This window comes from Miscanthus floridulus, chromosome 10, assembly GCF_019320115.1.
Source record: "Miscanthus floridulus cultivar M001 chromosome 10, ASM1932011v1, whole genome shotgun sequence".
Lineage (NCBI taxonomy): Eukaryota > Viridiplantae > Streptophyta > Magnoliopsida > Poales > Poaceae > Miscanthus > Miscanthus floridulus.
Genome location: NC_089589.1, coordinates 74,951,167 through 74,961,171, shown reverse-complemented (window position 1 = coordinate 74,961,171; position 10,005 = coordinate 74,951,167). Strand labels below are relative to the sequence as shown.

Genomic DNA, 10,005 nt, shown 5'->3' with positions numbered 1-10,005 from the left:
CAAGAAGGCAGGCTTCAATTCTCTAAACCTCGTTGCCTGAGCAACATGCTGATACAAAATCAGTTAGACATGGAGGAAATCTAACTGATAGCACATTGGAATCAGTAAATGAGTTTACGTGGCAAACATAGAACAATAGTCATAATGCTTGAATCGCTAATTCATGTGGAACTGTAGACCTGCGAAGCAATAGAAATCTCATGTAGGCAGGCGGCCAGGCAATATGAATCAATAGACGCAGGGACTACTGAGACTGACGCAATCTAAGCCATGCAATCAATTTGTACATGTAGGGTCCGTTCTGACCGAGTTAATGTAACCATAGTAACGACACGATGAAGCAAAAGAAAAAAAAACACTAAAACGTAGATTGGTTTCCACTTTCTAGAGATGAACCTATACTATAGCAGCAGAGGGGGGAGCAGAAAACGTGAAATTTGTACCTAGTAGCACAGATTTGAGGATCAAAGAGGCACTCAAACCACGGCTTGAGGAGGAAGCACCCAGATCCGGCCTGTGGACTCCTTCGCGTCGGGTAGCTAGCAGCCGAGGAAGAGAGCGATGGCCTCGCTCCATCACCGGAGAGCGGTAGCAGCAAGCGGCGACGACGTAGATCGAAGGTCGCTCCGCCGAGGGAGAGCGGTAGCGGCAGCGGCAGACGGCGCCGGCGTAGGTCGAAGGTCGAAGGTCGCTCCATGGAGGACCAGGCCGGCCTCTTTGACAAATGTCTTTTGCACAATCTGCATCCACTTAGCCATATAACATTTGAGAGATGTTACATTTGTGAACATCATTCAAATGCGAGAGATGTTACATTTGTGAACAACGTACAATAGCGCTTTGTTAAAATTACGTGAAACTTTTATGCAATGATTAGACACCAAAAATATATTGTCATGCAAGTTTGTAGATTTTTCTGACCAATTTTAGACATTACTACATTCATTTTATGGTAATTCAACAAATAATTACAATAATAAATAAATTTGGTCAGATAATTCTAAAAATTGACACACTAACATATTTTCGGTCAATAAGCATTCCATAAAAATTTCAAGCAATTTCAATAAAGTGGGACTATACATCCTTCACAAATAAAAACATCTCTCACTTAGTCATATATCTATGTTGAGATGTATCCATTTGTGAACAAATGTGTAGTATTGTTTTGTTAAAATCGATTGAAAATTTTTATGCAATAATTATACATCAAAGTCATGTTATCACGCAAGTTTGTAGATTTTTAAGCATTGTATAAAAAATTTAAGCGATTTCAATAAAGTGGGACTATACATTCTTCACAAATAGAAACATCTCTCACTTAGTCATTTAACTATATGTAAGATGTATCTATTTGTGAATAATGTGTAGTATATCTTCAAATGAGTTGGGATCATAAATGGTTTCAAATGAAAAAGTCATAAATAAAAAAGTTGTAGAACTCATCGAGACGTATAATTTTTATTTTAGTTATTTCCCATCTGACTTGTTTGAACAATTCAAAATTCAAATTTTAAAATATGAGAGATGTATAACTTTTGTTTTGATCATTTCTACACTGTCCTAGGCTTCTATCAGGGTGGATCGATCTCTGGTCACCGGTTTGATGTGTTTTTATAAAAGATTTTTCTTCTCATATCTTTTATTTTTTATAAGCAAAGGATGGCTAATGACGCCATAAAACATTCATGGAATCACAAAGCTGTGGTTTTGGTTGCCGAGAGAGAATCCTATAAATATAGTATTATTATACAATAAATTATCGAATTCCTTTTGTAGGTTAGTAGTAATGCGTGGCTTTGTTGATGGCTTTAGCCAAGGTTCGATCGCTCATGAGCACACAACGTGTTTTTTTAAAAAAAAAATACGACGCGGCCTGGCTGTTTAAGAGGCCCATCTCCTCTTGGGCTTCGGGTGCGGGATGTTTTATTGTTCATCTAATTTAGGTTCAGGAATAAATAAAATAAAACACTAGCATAGACATAAACACATGTTCAGTCTGGTGGTCAAAGCTGTTGGTGGTTAGGTGTGAGGTGCGCAGGCCTACTGGGGTCAATTTGTGTGCACAGGCCTACTCTGCTGCCCCCGCGTGGACACGAGCCTACCTGTTGGCTTGGGCTATCTTCAAACCTGGTAGAAAATAGATATATACAATAACTTGCATAGAAAATAATTACATGCTGATATCCTGATTCAAATCTTGTCACTGTCTTGTTTTTATTTTATTTTCTAGAGCTTTCAGCTCTACCTTATGAAAATTATATCTTTTTTATATGACCTAAGAGGAAGATGATATTTTTGTTCTATTTTCCGAAAATAACTTTACATATAGAGCTTTTTTATATGATGTGAGATGAAGATGATTTTTTGTTTTTTTCAAAAATAGCCAGAGCCCATTAAAATACAAATGACAATGGGACCAAATATCTAATTTATAGGTAAATAAAATTACAAACTAATATTGTCAATAATTTATGACAACTTCAAGGTAGCATGTTATGACGGAACATAGATCATCATAAACAAACTACTTCTCTTGGTTATGATGATTTTTATTGCGTCTTAATGACGAACACAAAATTTTCGTCAGAAAGTTATTCTCCTCCTGAAAGTCGTCATAAAATAGAATGACTTATTGACGAATTGACTCATCGTCACAAAAAAATTGTCATGGATCCTTAGATTTCTTGTAGTGTATTTATAGACCATACCCAGGGCCATGGTGAAATTACAGTAGGGTCGGCACAAGATAGTTTGTCACAGTCCCACCGCCAAGGGCAGGGTGGTAATTCCTCGTACCCTAAGTTAACCACTCCAAACCCTAACTACGTCGACGGGGTGTAACACCCTAAAATTTGTAAGATTTTAAAATAGGTGAATTTGATTTAATTATGCATTTTGTGAGCATGTATATTTAGAAACATAAAAACTTTGTTAAAATTAAAATCAAATATAAGGCCTAGCTACATCTTGTGCATTCATGTTGATGCATACTTATTTTTTGTGATGCTTGGGTTTGATCAAATTTTAAAAGAATTTGAATTAGAGTTGAAATTGGAATTGAAATTGTGTTTAAGAAAATAGAAAAGGGAATTCTAGTTTTCCTTTCCTTCTCTTGGATTTGGCCCGAACAGCCCAGCTCGGCCTTCTCTCCCCGCCGGCCCAGTTTCCCCTCCGCCGCTCCTGCTTTTCCCCTTCGGCCCTTATCTCTGCGCGGCCCGTTTCCCCGACCCGTCGGACTACAGGCCCAAGCCGCGCGCCCCACGGCCTAGTCTTTCCTCCCTAGCAGTCTAGCCCAGCCGAGCAGTGCATCCGGGCCGTTCTCCTTTCTTTCCCCACGTGACGCTGATCAATCAGGCCCGCTGGTTAGGCGTCATCGTCTTCCTCGCGTGTGACCGAGCCGGACTCTCCACCGCTGCCGACTCCAACTCCGACTCCGCCGCTGTTACGCCTCTTCCTTGCCGTGCCTCCCAAGGTTCCCCTAGCAATAAATAGCAGCTGCCCGCACCGCGCTGCTACCCCGCATAACCCTAGAGCAGCCGCCTCGCTCGCCTAGCTACAGCGCCGCCTCCGTCCTCTCCACGCCGCTGAGGATTGCCGTGGTGAGTTCGCCTTGTTTTCCTCTTGTCTCCCCGTGCTCTCAGTTCACTCTGCCGTGGCTGTAGGTCCTTCCCCAAGTACGCCGGCGAGGTCCTCTGCTCTTCGGCCATGGCGCCGCTGTCGGTTCCCTGTGCGCCGGTGACCCCATCCCTCCCTTCAATTCCAACCGTCAGATCCGCAATCAACGGATTAGATTAGAACGCACCCTTTCGTCACCTTTTTGCTAAAGAGACCCCCGACTTTTACTAAATCAACCCGTGGTATGCTCATCTCTCTCCCTCCTCTTCTAATCCCCACCGTCCAATCTCGATCCGACGGCTCAAATCCAACCGTACCCCTTCGCTACGATTTTTTGCAAAAGAGACCCTTAGTTTTACCTAAATAGAACCCATAGTCCATGGCGTACTCCCAGAATACGTTTTCCTATTCTAGAAGCGTAGTTTCTTTCTAGTAGATTCAAAATACGTTTTCATCTATATACAGTTTTGCCACTAGTTTTCTTTAGGCCATAACTTCTCCGTTTTAACTCTGATTTGATCCGTTTAAGTTGTGTTAGATTCATAATTGAGTAATCTACATGTTCAAGCTACTATTAAATATATTTTCAACTTTTGAAATTCGAGGTTATATTTAATCTATTATTTTATTAAAGGAAATCTTGTTTAATTCATAACTTATTCGTTATAGTTCCGATTAGAATGCTTTTCGCGTCTGTGTGTTCGTAGTAACATGTAGAACATCTTTAAAACCTTTTCACTTGCTGTTTCATATGTTTAGTGTACTATTCTAATATAGTTTTATTGTGTGCTTCATGTATGATTGCATGGATGTTTGTGTGGGGCTTTATGAACATGTCCGGTCGGTGAGCTATACGTGGTGAATCAAGAAGCAGATCTTTGAAGATTTGGACTAGAAGAAGATCTGAGTTTTAAGGCAAGTATAGCATGGGACCATCCTTGTTGTCCTATTCATCTTTAATCATTTAATTCATACTGCATGTGTCTACCTTGACTACCACTAAGGATATCCTAGTCTTTTGTACTTGTACCGTGATACCTATGGGGTATTGCATTGGGTAGTATGATGCTAGTGCTCAAACTAAAGCCATGATCTTGTAACTTGACTAATGGAATATACAATAAACATAAAGATGCTTTTTAGCGACATGGAACAAGGGGCTAGAGCATTGGGCTATTTTTATGGTGCTTTAGATTCCTCTCCCTAACGACTTATCTGTAAGTGATCATCCGGGACTTACAGTACAGCTGTGAGAGCCACATGGCTCTAGCTTTAGCTCATTGTGAGGACCTTTTCTAGCTTGTTAGAGGTGATTTTTTTTATTTTTAACACTTTTTTAAAACTATTTTTAAAACTGACACTGTTTTTTTTTCAAAACTAACACTTTTGGACGCGCCAACTGACATGGCGTGGCCAAACCACTCTACCGCGCCATGCATGGTAGCGCGGCCAGGGTGCCACCGTGGCAGCGACCGGTGACGTGGCCCAGCTCTGTCGCACCATAGATCACGGCCTAGCACCGACGCGGCATCGTGCACGTCGCGGCAGGCCCCATTAAAGGCTCACGACATGGCTCTCTCTCTCTCCATTTCTTTCTTTCCCTTTCACACGCCCGCCGCCGCCAGCCGCTGGTCGCGCCCTCCCTTGCCGACCCCTCCCTACCTTCCCCGAAGCTCCTCCTCAGCCTTGTCAAGGTAATGATGCTCCTCCTCGGCATCAATGGTGGATCGAAGGATTTGAGTGAGTAGTTAGGGTATGGAGGAAAATATGAGTTCGTTAGAACGTTGGATTGAAGGATTAGAATTGCCAATGTTAAAGTTAATCGGTTAGTTAGAATTATGATTATCATGTATTCTAAGGTCAATTTTTATAAGAATTTTGCTTGTTTGAGTTTGCATCTCAACTTTTGTATGTGAATAAATATATGGACACACTGTTGATGTACCAAATTTTATTTTTTACTTACCAAAGTATAGTTTTTATATAGTTTTCATGTTTGCATCTAAGATAGAGTTTGCACCAAAGTGTAGGTTATATTTTATTTGTTGTAATGCAAATGGTTCTCATTGACATTAATTTGTGATGTTTTGATTTTTGTTTATTAAATTACAACCATTTTGTTAGATGCAAGAAATGTATCGGGAGGAGTTTTGGCGAAAACGGGGTCGTCCTCGAGAATTATACCCCGATGCATCTAGCAAAGATGCCCCCGTCCCTCCTGACCTCCCTGTCCCTAACTGTGACTATGGTTTCTCGACCGATGTGTTTCAATCGAGACATCCAGACACAGCGGCGCGTTGCAGGTGGAGGCGGATGACGATGTGTTCTTCACTCAGGCCGCAGAGGCCGCAGATGAAGCAGAGGCCGCTTACTACAGGCGACAGATAGATCAAGGCAATGCAGGCGAGCCTAGCCACATGAGCCAGACAGAGGAGGATGTGTTCTTGACTCAGGCCACAGAGGCCGCAGGTGAAGCGGAGGCATCTTACTACAGGCAATAGGCAGATCAGGGCAATGCAGATGAGCCTAGCCACAGCAACGAGGTTGTGGTAGAGGACTGGTACTTGGACGACGAGTTGCTTACTCAGTATGTTTCAGACTAAGGATTGGTACAGGTGTGGTAGAGGATTGGTATAGGTGTGCTAGTTCAATGCTTTAGATTTGGTATTTGTATTGTAGTAGAACTTGTTTGGTGCTGTATTGTGTTTCATTTGAACTATTTATGTATTGTACCCATGTAACAAACACTGTTTAATTTTAGTAACGGACATTGTGTTATCTCATAAAACTTTCACAAGTTCATCGCAAGTTCGACAATACCTCTGTTCGACATAAGTTCAGCAAGTCATAACTACAACACAAGTTCATCAATACATAAGTTCGACATTACTTGACATACTACATGTTCCATTAGTATATGGATGTCCAAGTATAAGTGCATCATGTCATCCTAAAGAACTCCTACGACCCAGGAGTATATGGGTACCGCGGACATCGCTGCCTCTTCGGACGTGAAGGCAGCACGTTAGGGGTGAACCCAACATCGGTACGGTCTCGCTGGCGGTACACCCGGTGGTACTGCTGAGTGTAACTAGGACCCTGCAATTACAATATAGGCATCGTTACTTACAATGTTTAAGTAATTGTGACGTATATGGCTAATGGTTGTTTCAAGTACCTGTTCGTCGAACTATGTAGGAAATGGTGCATCACCAAGCTGAGACATCCCAATCTCATTGTAGTCCTCCTCATCCTCGTCCTCCTCAATGTCGTGCTCCACAGGACCCTTGCCTGCATTGCCGGGAGTACGAACATAAGAGGTCCCACCAGCCATCGTGTCGGAGGAACCTGCTCGTGTTGGCATAGTGCTCGAGCATAAGGAACTAGATAGGTCTGGGTCATAGGGCATCTCCCATGGAGTATCCACGTAGCTGAGCTTCTATGCCAGCTTCTTGCAGCTCCTCCTCACTTTCTGTAAAAAAACAAAACATGGATGAATGAGTCATGGGAACCATTTAACCACTGTCATGGCTTTGAGAATAGAATGTACATCGACGAAGACGTGTAGAATGCCATGCGGCTCCCCTCTGGTCTCGTGAAGTCGCACGGCTTCTTCGTTGGATAGACTTGTCAACTGTGATGCCTGCATACACAAGCGAGCTAAGTTCGTATCACTACAATTCATAGGAACGCTAACGTGCAGTTGTATTGAAATTCAAATTTCTTACCACGTATCTCTGTAGCGGGGCTCTCTAAAGCTGTGTCTTCATCCTTGTCACCTCGTCGTACGCATCAGCGATGTCATCCTCATCTTCATCCTCATCAATTGGCTTGTTAGTGTAGGGGGCCTGCATATGTGTGCGGGTACTCCTATGCAACCATTGGAGGTAGCGGCCGAAGTTGCGTTGGTCGTGCATTGGTATCTCGGCGATCAGGACCCTTTGCCGACTGTCCTAGTCATGGATGAACGTGGCGTGCGTCACGGCCCAATTCTTCTCCTTGTATCTGTTCCTTCGATCGTACCTACAAGTTTAACGTAAGTTAGTGGTTGTATGTATGCACATGACTGCTAAATTATTATGTTTTAGTTGTCGCACCCGTGCAACTTTCTGTTGGTTGTGTACAACGGCGGTGGGCATGGCTGCAATCTTTTGAACTGCCTATACACCCTTATAGGGTAGTGCATCTCGACCATGTGGAAGAAAATTAGTGGCCCATTAAAAAGCCACTCGTCCGACTCATCCTCAGTGAGAGGACTCAGGTACCCCTCTAGCTCGAATCTGGACCAAGGACACCAATTCACCTAAAAGTTAGGTAACTATAGTTAGGTTTTTTAATAATAAAAAAGCAACAACATCGACTAGCAGTATCAAAGTGGCTGTTACCTGGTGCTGTGTCAGGACGTCTAGCGTGTTCGAGTACTGCTTGTACCGCCGCTTCGGGTTCCCTCTAACTACCTCCACTTCTTGCCAGACGTACAGAGCAGTCGGTCATGTCCACGTGATTCCATGCCTGCATTGAATAGGATAGTCAGTCACAAGTGCGGCATCAAGTTTGAGGAAAATAAAAAATTGATGCACTTACAGGTAAACCGTGAACAACGAGCCTCCCGATTGGCCATCGCTCCCAACACCAAACCTGTAGTTGGTGGGAACAACCTCCTAGGTTGGCACCTCCTATACTGTGTCGGCAGGCAACGTAGAGCTGACGATAGATCCATGCTAGGACCGCGCTGCCCCAGCTATACGCTCCTATATTCTCCCATGGCTGGCTCAGTATATTGAGGAAGGCCCAGCTGATGGTGTTACCCGATGCGTTGGGGAACAGGAAGGCACCTAAGAAGTACCACAGCCACACTCTAGCATACCTCTCGATCTCCTACTCTAGAGCATTTGGGTGCAGTGGTGCCCCGAAGTTTTCTATTATCCAGACCGAACTAACACTGGATGTTTTCCTGAAATATTTTGCAAACATTAAATTAGAGCTGACACCGGATGTTACATGAGAGCCGAGGGAATAAAAACAAACATTAAATTAAACAAAGACAATACGCATCATAAAAGTTATGTACAACACCCTCCATCTAATTAGCAAAATAATTTGCAGAATATGTGCTGGTGTCAAAATGGTAAATGTTTGGAACGTAGAAATTCTTACTTTGCTCTCTTAGCATCCTCGTCCTCAGGTGGTCTCTGCCACAAAACTGCTCCACCAAGTCCATCTAGTGATATTATCAAGGATCCCAGTTACTGGAAGACCCCCCAACCGCAGACATAGTATCATCTTCACGTCCTGCATCGTGATAGTCATCTCGCCGCACGGAAGGTGGAAGGTGTGGGTCTCTAGCCTCCACCTGTTGGTTTTTAATTCACTACAAGAAGTTTTTTAATTCAAACAATGAGACAAATCAATGCGGGGCACCCTGTTGTACGCTTTCTCCCAACTACCCCAACGAATCGCCAGGCCAATTTGCTTAGCACGCCAAGCCTTTCCGTACTTCACATCATACTTAATGAATCAAGATATGGACGCCTACCCTTTGGGCTCACTAGCATCGTCGCCTCCTACCAAGATGCCCTAAGGGGCAAATTCGTCGACCAGGTGGGAGATATCTATCCTCTCACCGACTAGATCACCGACCAGCAAACGTCGACGGTTAATATGCTGCAAATCGGCCGATGCCCCGAAGCATCCCTCCACACCATCCTAGAGGAAAATCCAGACAACGAGTCCCAAGGCTCTACGGAGACTGTTGCTGAAACCACCGCCGTCCAACCTCCTCTCCCTCCCTTCTGAGGAGGCAAGATCTTCAATGTCAATGTCGACAACCCTCCACATGATGGGGAAACTGACAAGGACCGTGACACTCGAATCAACAGAAATACCAACCGTGCGCAACGCTGAGCAAATGAGGCCTCCATTGTGCTAGCTAAGGCTGCTCGCAACGGAGAGCAGCTCGACTCGCAAGGGAGGCCACGCCCACTCCACCGCAACCTCAATGATGAATTCATCTGTGTCGAGGGCCATGATGTCTACAAGACCCCAAGCGCCAACTTGGCCGTGGCTGCTAATGAGCTCGCTCGGCTCGAGCAAACGCCAGAGGTCGCCAAGGTCGCCGCGATGCTTAAAGCTGCACACCTTGACCAGCTGGTGCCGCTTCTTGATGGCTGGTACCGACTTGATTAGTCCCTTAGGTCGATGGATCTAGAATATTATAATAAGCCAGTCCACCTTGACCAACTGAAAATCCATGAATCGCCTCTCTCATGGCGTTGTGGAATATGTCCAAGAAAGCTTCGTTATGGCTTGATATGGCATCATGAATAGATTTGTCTACAACTTCCTTAAAGAAACGCCTGTCTTCATCTTCAGTTGTATCCGTCTGCC

General features: G+C 43.8%; 1 pseudogene; it reads right to left on the bottom strand.

The window, feature by feature from the left end:
- Positions 1-7,016: 7,016 nt before the first annotated feature.
- LOC136488871 (serine/threonine-protein phosphatase 7 long form homolog) lies at positions 7,017-8,928 on the bottom strand (annotated as a pseudogene).
- Between the last annotated feature and the right edge of the window lie 1,077 nt (positions 8,929-10,005).